At 49.5% G+C, this 10,000-nt stretch overlaps 2 non-coding genes across 2 annotated transcripts in view; both read left to right on the forward strand.

Annotated features, from left to right (window-relative positions):
• Nucleotides 1–7,715: 7,715 nt before the first annotated feature.
• LOC143176183 (5.8S ribosomal RNA) lies at nucleotides 7,716–7,870 on the forward strand. Its single transcript, XR_013000769.1, has one exon. It is a non-coding gene; the product is annotated as a 5.8S ribosomal RNA (ribosomal RNA).
• A 2,055-nt stretch (nucleotides 7,871–9,925) lies between these two features.
• The window catches only part of LOC143176181 (large subunit ribosomal RNA), a 4,007-nt gene continuing 3,932 nt past the window's right edge, over nucleotides 9,926–10,000 (forward strand). The window contains exon 1 of the ribosomal RNA XR_013000767.1: nucleotides 9,926–10,000. This exon is cut by the window's right edge and continues 3,932 nt beyond it. This is a non-coding gene — a ribosomal RNA (large subunit ribosomal RNA).

Below are 10,000 nucleotides of genomic sequence, written 5' to 3' on the forward strand. Positions count from 1 at the left end.
AGCGAAAGATACATACATATATATATATAAGTGTACGAGTTCAATTTCCTGCACACACTCGATACACAAGAGAAATAATATTATATATACAGAGGAGGAAGGAGCGATAAACGTGCAACAACGCTTCCTCGTGAAAAATACTTGAACGATCATGCACAGAGAGGTATCTCGATACCTGCTCTGCTGTATGACTAGACGGCTTACGCGCGAGAGATTCATCTCCCGTCCGTCGGAAATTTCGAACGGCTTACGCGCGGAGAAATACACTTCTCCGTCCGTCGAAATTTTTTTTTTTACTTTGACAAGGCGCATAGAGCCCGCCGAACCACGATTTCCGTGCGTCTTACATCTTTCGACGATGGACGATCCCACGCGAAGAGTTGTTTCGTGCTCGCGCGAGGTGCGATAGCGTCGATTCGCTTTTCTGTACGGGGGAGAAATAGAACGATGAGTTGACTATCGGGTCTTCGTTGGAATTACCGTCGCTGGCATTGTAAACTCAGATGACCTTGTGATTCCTTCGTCGGGCACTGGTAAAGGGTGGCGATGATTCGTTCTATAATAGAAATACCCGTCGTAGCGATTCGGCCGAGACACCCGCCACGAAACACTCTCTCGTCGTGGAATCCCCGCATCGGAGAGTAAAACGCGCGAAGGCTTACTATGAGAGAAGAAATAGTAATATGCCGGTGGTTCGCGTGTGGTAGGCTCTATACGAAATTGCGATTCAAGAGAGTAGGAAAAGACGCGATGAACCACGATTTCCGTGCGTCTTACGTCTCTCGACGATGGGACGATCCACGCGAAGAGTTGTTACGTGCTCGCGCGAGGTGCGATAGCGTCGATTCGCCTTTCTGTACGGGGAGAAATAGAACGATGAGCTGACTTATCGGGTCTTCGTTGGAATTACCGTCGCTGGCATTGTAAACTCCAGATGACCTTGTGATTCCTTCGTCGGGCACTGGTAAAGGGTGGCGATGATTCGTTCTATAATAGAAATACCCGTCGTAGCGTTTCGGCCTAGTCACCCGCCACGAAACACTCTCTCGTCGTGGAATCCCCGCGTCGGAGAATAAAACGCCGAAGGCTTACTTATGAAACTTACGTCTCTCGACGATGGGACGATCCACGCGAAGAGTTGTTACGTGCACGCGTATGGTGCGATTGCGTCGATTCGCTTTTCTGTACGGGGAGCAATAGAACGTTGAGTTGACTTATCGGGTCTTCGTTGGAATTACCGTCGCTGGCATTGTAAACTCCAGATGACCTTGTGATTCCTCGTCGGGCACTGGTAAAGGGTGGCGATGATGCGTTCTATAATAGAAATACCCGTCGTAGCGTTTCTTCCGAGTCAACCCGCTCACGAAACACTCTCTCGTCGTGGAATCCCCGCGTCGGAGAGTAAAACGCGAATTCATAGTATGGAAACTTACGTCTCTCGACGATGGGACGATCCACGCGAGAGTTGTTACGTGCACGCGTATGGTGCGATTGCGTCGATTCGCTTTTTCTGTACGGGAGTAATAGAACGTTGAGTAGACTTATCGGGTCTTCGTTGGAATTACCGTCGCTGGCATTGTAAACTCCAGATGACCTTGTGATTCCTTCGTCGGGCACTGGTAAAGGGGTGGCGATGATGCGTTCTATAATAGAAATACCCGTCGTAGCGTTTCTTCCGAGTCAACCCGCCTCACGAAACTCTCTCTCGTCGTGGAATCCCCGCGTCGGAGAGTAAAACGCGAATTCATACTATGAAAACTTACGTCTCTCGACGATGGACGATCCACGCGAAGAGTTGTTTACGTGCACGCGTATGGTGCGATTGCGTCGATTCGCTTTTCTGTACGGGGAGAAATAGAACGTTGAGTTGACTTATCGGGTCTTCGTTGGAATTACCGTCGCTGGCATTGTAAACTCCAGATGACCTTGTGATTCCTTCGTCGGGCACTGGTAAAGGGTGGCGATGATGCGTTCTATAATAGAAATACCCGTCGTAGCGTTTCTTCCGAGTCAAACCCGCTCACGAAACTCTCTCTCGTCGTGGAATCCCCGCGTCGGAGAGTAAAACGCGAATCATACTATGAAAACTTACGTCTCTCGACGATGGGACGATCCACGCGAAGAGTTGTTTACGTGTACGCGTATGGTGCACGTGTACGCGTATGGTGCGATTGCGTCGATTCGCTTTTCTGTACGGGGAGAAATAGAACGTTGAGTTGACTTATCGGGTCTTCGTTGGAATTACCGTCGCTGGCATTGTAAACTCCAGATGACCTTGTGATTCCTTCGTCGGGCACTGGTAAAGGGTGGCGATGATGCGTTCTATAATAGAAATACCCGTCGTAGCGTTTCTTCCGAGTCAACCCGCTCACGAAACTCTCTCTCTCGTCGTGGAATCCCCGCGTCGGAGAGTAAAACGCCGAAGGCTTACTATGAAACTTACGTCTCTCGACGATGGGACGATCCACGCGAAGAGTTGTTACGTGCACGCGTATGGTGCGATTGCGTCGATTCGCTTTTCTGTACGGGGAGTAATAGAACGTTGAGTTGACTTATCGGGTCTTCGTTGGAATTACCGTCGCTGGCATTGTAAACTCCAGATGACCTTGTGATTCCTTCGTCGGGCACTGGTAAAGGGTGGCGATGATGCGTTCTATAATAGAAATACCCGTCGTAGCGTTTCTTCCGAGTCAACCCGCTCACGAAACTCTCTCTCGTCGTGGAATCCCCGCGTCGGAGAGTAAAACGCGAATTCATACTATGAAAACTTACGTCTCTCGACGATGGGACGATCCACGCGAAGAGTTGTTTACGTGCACGCGTATGGTGCGATTGCGTCGATTCGCTTTTCTGTACGGGGAGAAATAGAACGTTGAGTTGACTTATCGGGTCTTCGTTGGAATTACCGTCGCTGGCATTGTAAACTCCAGATGACCTTGTGATTCCTTCGTCGGGCACTGGTAAAGGGTGGCGATGATGCGTTCTATAATAGAAATACCCGTCGTAGCGTTTCTTCCGAGTCAACCCGCTCACGAAACTCTCTCTCGTCGTGGAATCCCCGCGTCGGAGAGTAAAACGCGAATTCATACTATGAAAACTTACGTCTCTCGACGATGGGACGATCCACGCGAAGAGTTGTTTACGTGCACGCGTATGGTGCGATTGCGTCGATTCGCTTTTCTGTACGGGGAGAAATAGAACGTTGAGTTGACTTATCGGGTCTTCGTTGGAATTACCGTCGCTGGCATTGTAAACTCCAGATGACCTTGTGATTCCTTCGTCGGGCACTGGTAAAGGGTGGCGATGATGCGTTCTATAATAGAAATACCCGTCGTAGCGTTTCTTCCGAGTCAACCCGCTCACGAAACTCTCTCTCGTCGTGGAATCCCCGCGTCGGAGGGTAAAACGCGATATATAATAGTATATGCCAGTGGTTCGCGCGCGTCGTCTCTGAGATACGCGGTCGACAGAGTTCCGAAAACACGTGATGTGCCACGATTTCCGTGCGTCTTACATCTTTCGACGATGGGACGATCCACGCGAAGAGAACGTTCGTGCTTGCGTGAGGTGCAACAGCGTCGATTCGCTTTTCTGTACGGGGAGAAATAGAACGTTGAGTTGACTTATCGGGTCTTCGTTGGAATTACCGTCGCTGGCATTGTAAACTCCAGATGACCTTGTGATTCCTTCGTCGGGCACTGGTAAAGGGTGGCGATGATTCGTTCTATAATAGTAATACCCGTCGTAGCGTTTCGACCGATGTCACCCGCCACGAATGTCTCTCTCGACGTGGAAACCCCGCGCCGAAGAGTAAACGCGAAGGCTTACCATACGAAAGAAAACGGTATTATACGCCTGTGGTATGTGCGTCTCGGCTCTGTGATACGCGATCGGCAGAGTTACAAAAAAACGTTGATGGGCCACGATTTCCGTGCGTCTTACATCTTTCGACGATGGGACGATCCACGCGAAGAGTAGTTACGTGCTCGCGCGAGGTGCGATAGCGTCGATTCGCTTTTCTGTACGGGGAGAAATAGAACGATGAGTTGACTTATCGGGTCTTCGTTGGAATTACCGTCGCTGGCATTGTAAACTCCAGATGACCTTGTGATTCCTTCGTCGGGCACTGGTAAAGGGTGGCGATGATTCGTTCTATAATAGAAATACCCGTCGTAGCGATTCGGCCGAGACACCCGCCACGAAACTCTCTCTCGTCGTGGAATCCCCATGTCGGAGAGTAAAACGCGAAGGCTAACTATATAAGAAACATATAGTATTATTTATGCCTGTGGTTCTCCGTTTGTCCTACTCTCAGATACGCGACTCGGAGAGTTACGAATAATCGTGATGGACCACGATTTCTGTACGTCTTACATCTTTCGACGATGGGACGATCCACGCGAAGAGATCATTCCTGCTTGCGTGAGGTGCGATAGCGCCGATTCGCTTTTCTGTACGGGGAGAAATAGAACGATGAGTTGACTTATCGGGTCTTCGTTGGAATTACCGTCGCTGGCATTGTAAACTCCAGATGACCTTGTGATTCCTTCGTCGGGCACTGGTAAAGGGTGGCGATGATTCGTTCTATAATAGAAATACCCGTCGTAGCGATTCGGCCGTGTCACCCGCCACGAAAATCTCTCTCGTCGTGGAATCCCCGCGTCGTAGAGTAAACGCGAAGGCTTGCTATAGAAGACTATAGTTTATACGCCTGTGGTTCACCGGTTGCCTGCTCTCCGGGGTACGCGATCGCGCAGGAGTTACGGAAGAACTTGATGGGCCACGATCTCCAAGCGGCTATATCTTTCGACGATGGGACGATTCACGCGAAGAGAACGTTCGTGCATGCGTGAGGTGCGATAGCGTTGATTCGCTTGTCTGTACGGGGAGAAATAGAACGATGAGTTGACTTATCGGGTCTTCGTTGGAATTACCGTCGCTGGCATTGTAAACTCCAGATGACCTTGTGATTCCTTCGTCGGGCACTGGTAAAGGGTGGCGATGATTCGTTCTATAATAGAAATACCCGTCGTAGCGTTTCGACCGATGTCACCCGCCACGAAATTCTCTCTCGTCGTGGAATCCCCGCGTCGGAGAGTAAAACGCGAAGGCTAACTATATAAGAAACATATAGTATTATTTATGCCTGTGGTTCTCCGTTTGTCCTACTCTCAGATACGCGACTCGGAGAGTTACGAATAATCGTGATGGACCACGATTTCTGTACGTCTTACATCTTTCGACGATGGGACGATCCACGCGAAGAGATCATTCCTGCTTGCGTGAGGTGCGATAGCGCCGATTCGCTTTTCTGTACGGGGAGAAATAGAACGATGAGTTGACTTATCGGGTCTTCGTTGGAATTACCGTCGCTGGCATTGTAAACTCCAGATGACCTTGTGATTCCTTCGTCGGGCACTGGTAAAGGGTGGCGATGATTCGTTCTATAATAGAAATACCCGTCGTAGCGATTCGGCCGTGTCACCCGCCACGAAAATCTCTCTCGTCGTGGAATCCCCGCGTCGTAGAGTAAACGCGAAGGCTTGCTATAGAAGACTATAGTTTATACGCCTGTGGTTCACCGGTTGCCTGCTCTCCGGGGTACGCGATCGCGCAGGAGTTACGGAAGAACTTGATGGGCCACGATCTCCAAGCGGCTATATCTTTCGACGATGGGACGATTCACGCGAAGAGAACGTTCGTGCATGCGTGAGGTGCGATAGCGTTGATTCGCTTGTCTGTACGGGGAGAAATAGAACGATGAGTTGACTTATCGGGTCTTCGTTGGAATTACCGTCGCTGGCATTGTAAACTCCAGATGACCTTGTGATTCCTTCGTCGGGCACTGGTAAAGGGTGGCGATGATTCGTTCTATAATAGAAATACCCGTCGTAGCGTTTCGACCGATGTCACCCGCCACGAAATTCTCTCTCGTCGTGGAATCCCCGCGTCGGAGAGTAACCGCCGAAGGCTTGCTATAGAAGACTATAGTTTATACGCCTGTGGTTCACCGGTTGCCGGCTCTCCGGGGCACGCGATCGCGCGAAGGTTACGGAGGGACGTGAAGCGCCCGAGCAATGAAACGTCCGCAGGAGGAAACGAGCAACCGCCGAACATTGTTTCGCGACGTTTCCATAATGTATTGTCGTTTCGCTCGCATCCCGCTTCTTTCCCCTAGTTTCCTCGACGCGTAGTTTCGCAGCCTTAGTGGACGAATCATTCTCGATTCGAGGAAAGATATGCAGTGGGGCGTGCAATGAGCCCGCCAGAGACCACGATCTCCAATGCGTCTTTACATCTTTCGACGATGGGATGATCCACGCGAAGAGAACGTTCGTGCTTGCGCGAGGTGCGTTAGCGTCGATTCGCTTTTCTGTACGGGGAGAAATAGAACGATGAGTTGACTTATCGGGTCTTCGTTGGAATTACCGTCGCTGGCATTGTAAACTCCAGATGACCTTGTGATTCCTTCGTCGGGCACTGGTAAAGGGTGGCGATGATTCGTTCTATAATAGAAATACCCGTCGTAGCGATTCGGCCGAGTCACCCGCCACGAAACTGTCTCTCTTTCGTCGTGGAAACCCCGCGTCGGAGAGTAAAACGCGCGAAGGCTGTGACTGTAACATATATATATACAGTATACAATGCCTGTGGTTTTTGCGCGTGTCGGCTCTTCGGTATACGCGATCGGCCAGAGTTACGGAGGGACGGTGAAGCGCACGAGAAATTGAAACGGCCGCACGATTGGAACCGAGCAACCGTCGAACATTGTTTCGCGACGTTTCCATAATGCGTTTTCGTTTCGCTCGCATACCGCTTCTTTTCCCCTAGTCTCTGAGACGCGTTTTCGAGCCGTTCTTCTACTATCGATTCTCGTAGAGAGAAGGGACCGGGTAGTCTGGAAGTGGAACCCGCATCTTGCGTGTACCGTACACGGAATTGAGAGGACCGGCCGTGAAGCTCGTTTTAAAGCCGTGCGTCTGACACCCAACTCTTGCGCGCCAATTTCGCGGCAAGAGATAATATGGGACGAATGACCGGCAAAGAGCCAGCTGTGAAGTCTGTTTTTTTAATCGAATCCGTGGACGTGTGTATGCCGTAGCGTCGCTCGTCGTGTTCGTTCATGGTCGTTCCGAGAGAAAGAACGAAAGCGGTAACGAAGGGACCGGCCGTGAAGCTCGTTTTAAAGCCGCGCGTCTGACACCCAACTCTTGCGCGCCAATTTCGCGGCAAGAGATAACATGGGACGAATGACCGGCAAAGAGCCAGCTGTGAAGTCTTTTTTCATTATTTGCTTTCAATCGATCGATCGGTACGATTCGTGCAACGTTTCGCGCGATGCGACGCGAAAACATGCGCGCAACAATAGATGCGTCTGATCGGAAGAACGCGAGGGTCGACTGCACGCGATGGATTCAGTATCGGGTAGGATACAAAATATATCCCCGTCGTTTCCACGCGTGCGAGTCTTCTGCGTCTTTCGCGGGTTTTTGAATGCACTATACGCCCGGAACGTCGAGAAATATATACATATTACTTGAACGTTTTTCGTCTCGAAAGGCTTCGGTGTCGTCTCCAAGGCGACGCCTGAATCTCCTTCGCGCGCTGGTCGGAGATTCAGGTATCAACTTTTATCTTCTCTTTGAAAGAAGAGAGATATTAGGTCGAACAAATGAGAATAAAATTATATATGTGAAATATAAAATTTATACGATTACCCTGAACGGTGGATCACTTGGCTCGTGGGTCGATGAAGAACGCAGCTAATTGCGCGTCAACGTGTGAACTGCAGGACACATGAACATCGACATTTCGAACGCACATTGCGGTCCACGGATACAATTCCTGGACCACGCCTGGCTGAGGGTCGTTTACGTACCATACACTGCTTGCGTAGCTCTGTCAAATCCCCGCCGTCGTTCACCTCTTCGGATCGAACGTTTTTTTACCGAAGGGCGCAAAGAACGTTTCTGAGTCGGGTTAAGAGAAGGATGCTACGTACGAGCGAACGATGGGTGTCTCGTCGGCGTTTGTCGCGGACACGCGAAAATTCTGTGAATTTCACGGACAGTGTACGTTCTAGTTGTTGCAAAACGATCGGAATCGTTTGTATGGACTCGCGTGAGTGTTCGCGGCGTCGTGCGTCGTTCAATTACGACCGCCCGCGGATACCGCTCCACTGCGATATGGATCTGAGCGACAACTTTTTCGGCTGTTCGTGAGATGAACGGTTTCGTGTGTTTAGAAAAATTTTTTTTCCCGCGCTCCCGACGTCACCTGAAATGATGCGTCAGAGGTGAAAGAAAATATTAAGAAGTCGAGAGAGAGAGAGACTACACACGTTTTATTCATATTTTGTATACCGTGCGTGAGACGGATGTGCACGACACGTCGTATGTCGGTATATTACCGACTGGCCCCAGGGAGATTGTTTTCTTCCTCTCTTACGAATGAGATGTACGTTTCGGAGGATCGTCGTTACCGAAACACACGGCAAAACGAGACTTCTCGCAGCAGAACCTTTATACACAATACACATCGACTCTTTTTACCCCGAGAGAGAGAGAAAAGGTGTATTTCTTTTTTTTATTTTTCGAATTCGACGCACGAACGCTTTGACGACTGGAGAAAAACACGGTGTGTGTTAAAATCGTGCGGGACGAGCATGCGTATTCGTAACGGGTCGAATAGTTCTTATTCCCCGTCGTCGCGTGTCCTCGCTGGACCACCACCGTGCGCTTCCGCCACGTTCAGTTGAATTTCGAAATATATATATATAAAAAGAATCACCATATACTCTCTTTCGGGAGGTGTATTTTTATCGGTTTCTGCTATAGAGAAGAGACGGAGATCGTGTTGTGAGGTGTAACGTTTCTGTATCCCCGTTTCGGAGGATCGTCGTTATCGGCGGAACACACGTCAAAACGAGACTTCTCGCAGAACCTTTATACACAATACACATCGACTCTTTTACCCCGAGAGAGAGAAAAGGTGTTTTTCTTTTTTTTTTATTTTTCGAATTCGACGCACGAACGCTTTGACGACTGGAGAAAAACACGGTGTGTGTTAAAATCGTGCGGGACGAGCATGCGTATTCGTAACGGGTCGAATAGTTCTTATTCCCCGTCGTCGCGTGTCCTCGCTGGACCACCACCGTGCGCTTCCGCCACGTTCAGTTGTATTTCGAAATATATATATATATAAAAAGAATCACCATATACTCTCTTTCGGGAGGTGTATTTTTATCGGTTTCTGCTATAGAGAAGAGACGGACGATCGTGTGTGACACCACGTGGTAACGTTTCCGTATCCCCGTAAAATACGTTTATCTTTTCTCGTAGAAAAGAGAGAGGAAGAGGCAGGAGCTCCTCTTTGGCGAGGCTTTCGAACGTCGCGTCCCGTCCGCCGGAATATAATGATATAAATATATAACCGCCGCCGACTTTGTGCGAAAGCGTTGAAACGAACGCGTCGGTCGCCCCATGGTGTGTGTTTGTCGTGTCTTCTTTTCCTCTTCTGCACTTCTCTTCACTGTCGATCGCGAGACCGCGCGAGATCCGCTTCGGTCGTCCAGTCCCCGAAAATTCTTCTCGGACGGGCGTTAAAGTTAACCGGAGCGCGAGATCGTCTAGCGAGAGTCTTTTTCGCGATCGAGTAAAATGTGATAGAAGAAGGAGAAGAGTGTAAAAAGAGAATATAGACACGCGACGCAGCAGAGACCACTGGTGAGGCGCATAAGACGCGTTCGCGAACGATTTTTCGCGACGATACGGAGTCGCGCGTGTCGCGGTATATTTATCATTTATATACGTTATAATATGAATATTGTTGTGTTCGAACGCACTCTCCTCTAGACTTTGTTTTTTTTGCCTTTGAGCGATTTTTATGAAATTCGATTGAATTTTCATACAATTCACGTTCACGACGACCTCAGAGTAGGCGAGATTACCCGCTGAATTTAAGCATATTACTAAGCGGAGGAAAAGAAACTAACAAGGAT

The sequence above is a fragment of the Nomia melanderi genome, unplaced genomic scaffold, assembly GCF_051020985.1.
Source record: "Nomia melanderi isolate GNS246 unplaced genomic scaffold, iyNomMela1 scaffold0408, whole genome shotgun sequence".
Classification (NCBI taxonomy): domain Eukaryota; kingdom Metazoa; phylum Arthropoda; class Insecta; order Hymenoptera; family Halictidae; genus Nomia; species Nomia melanderi.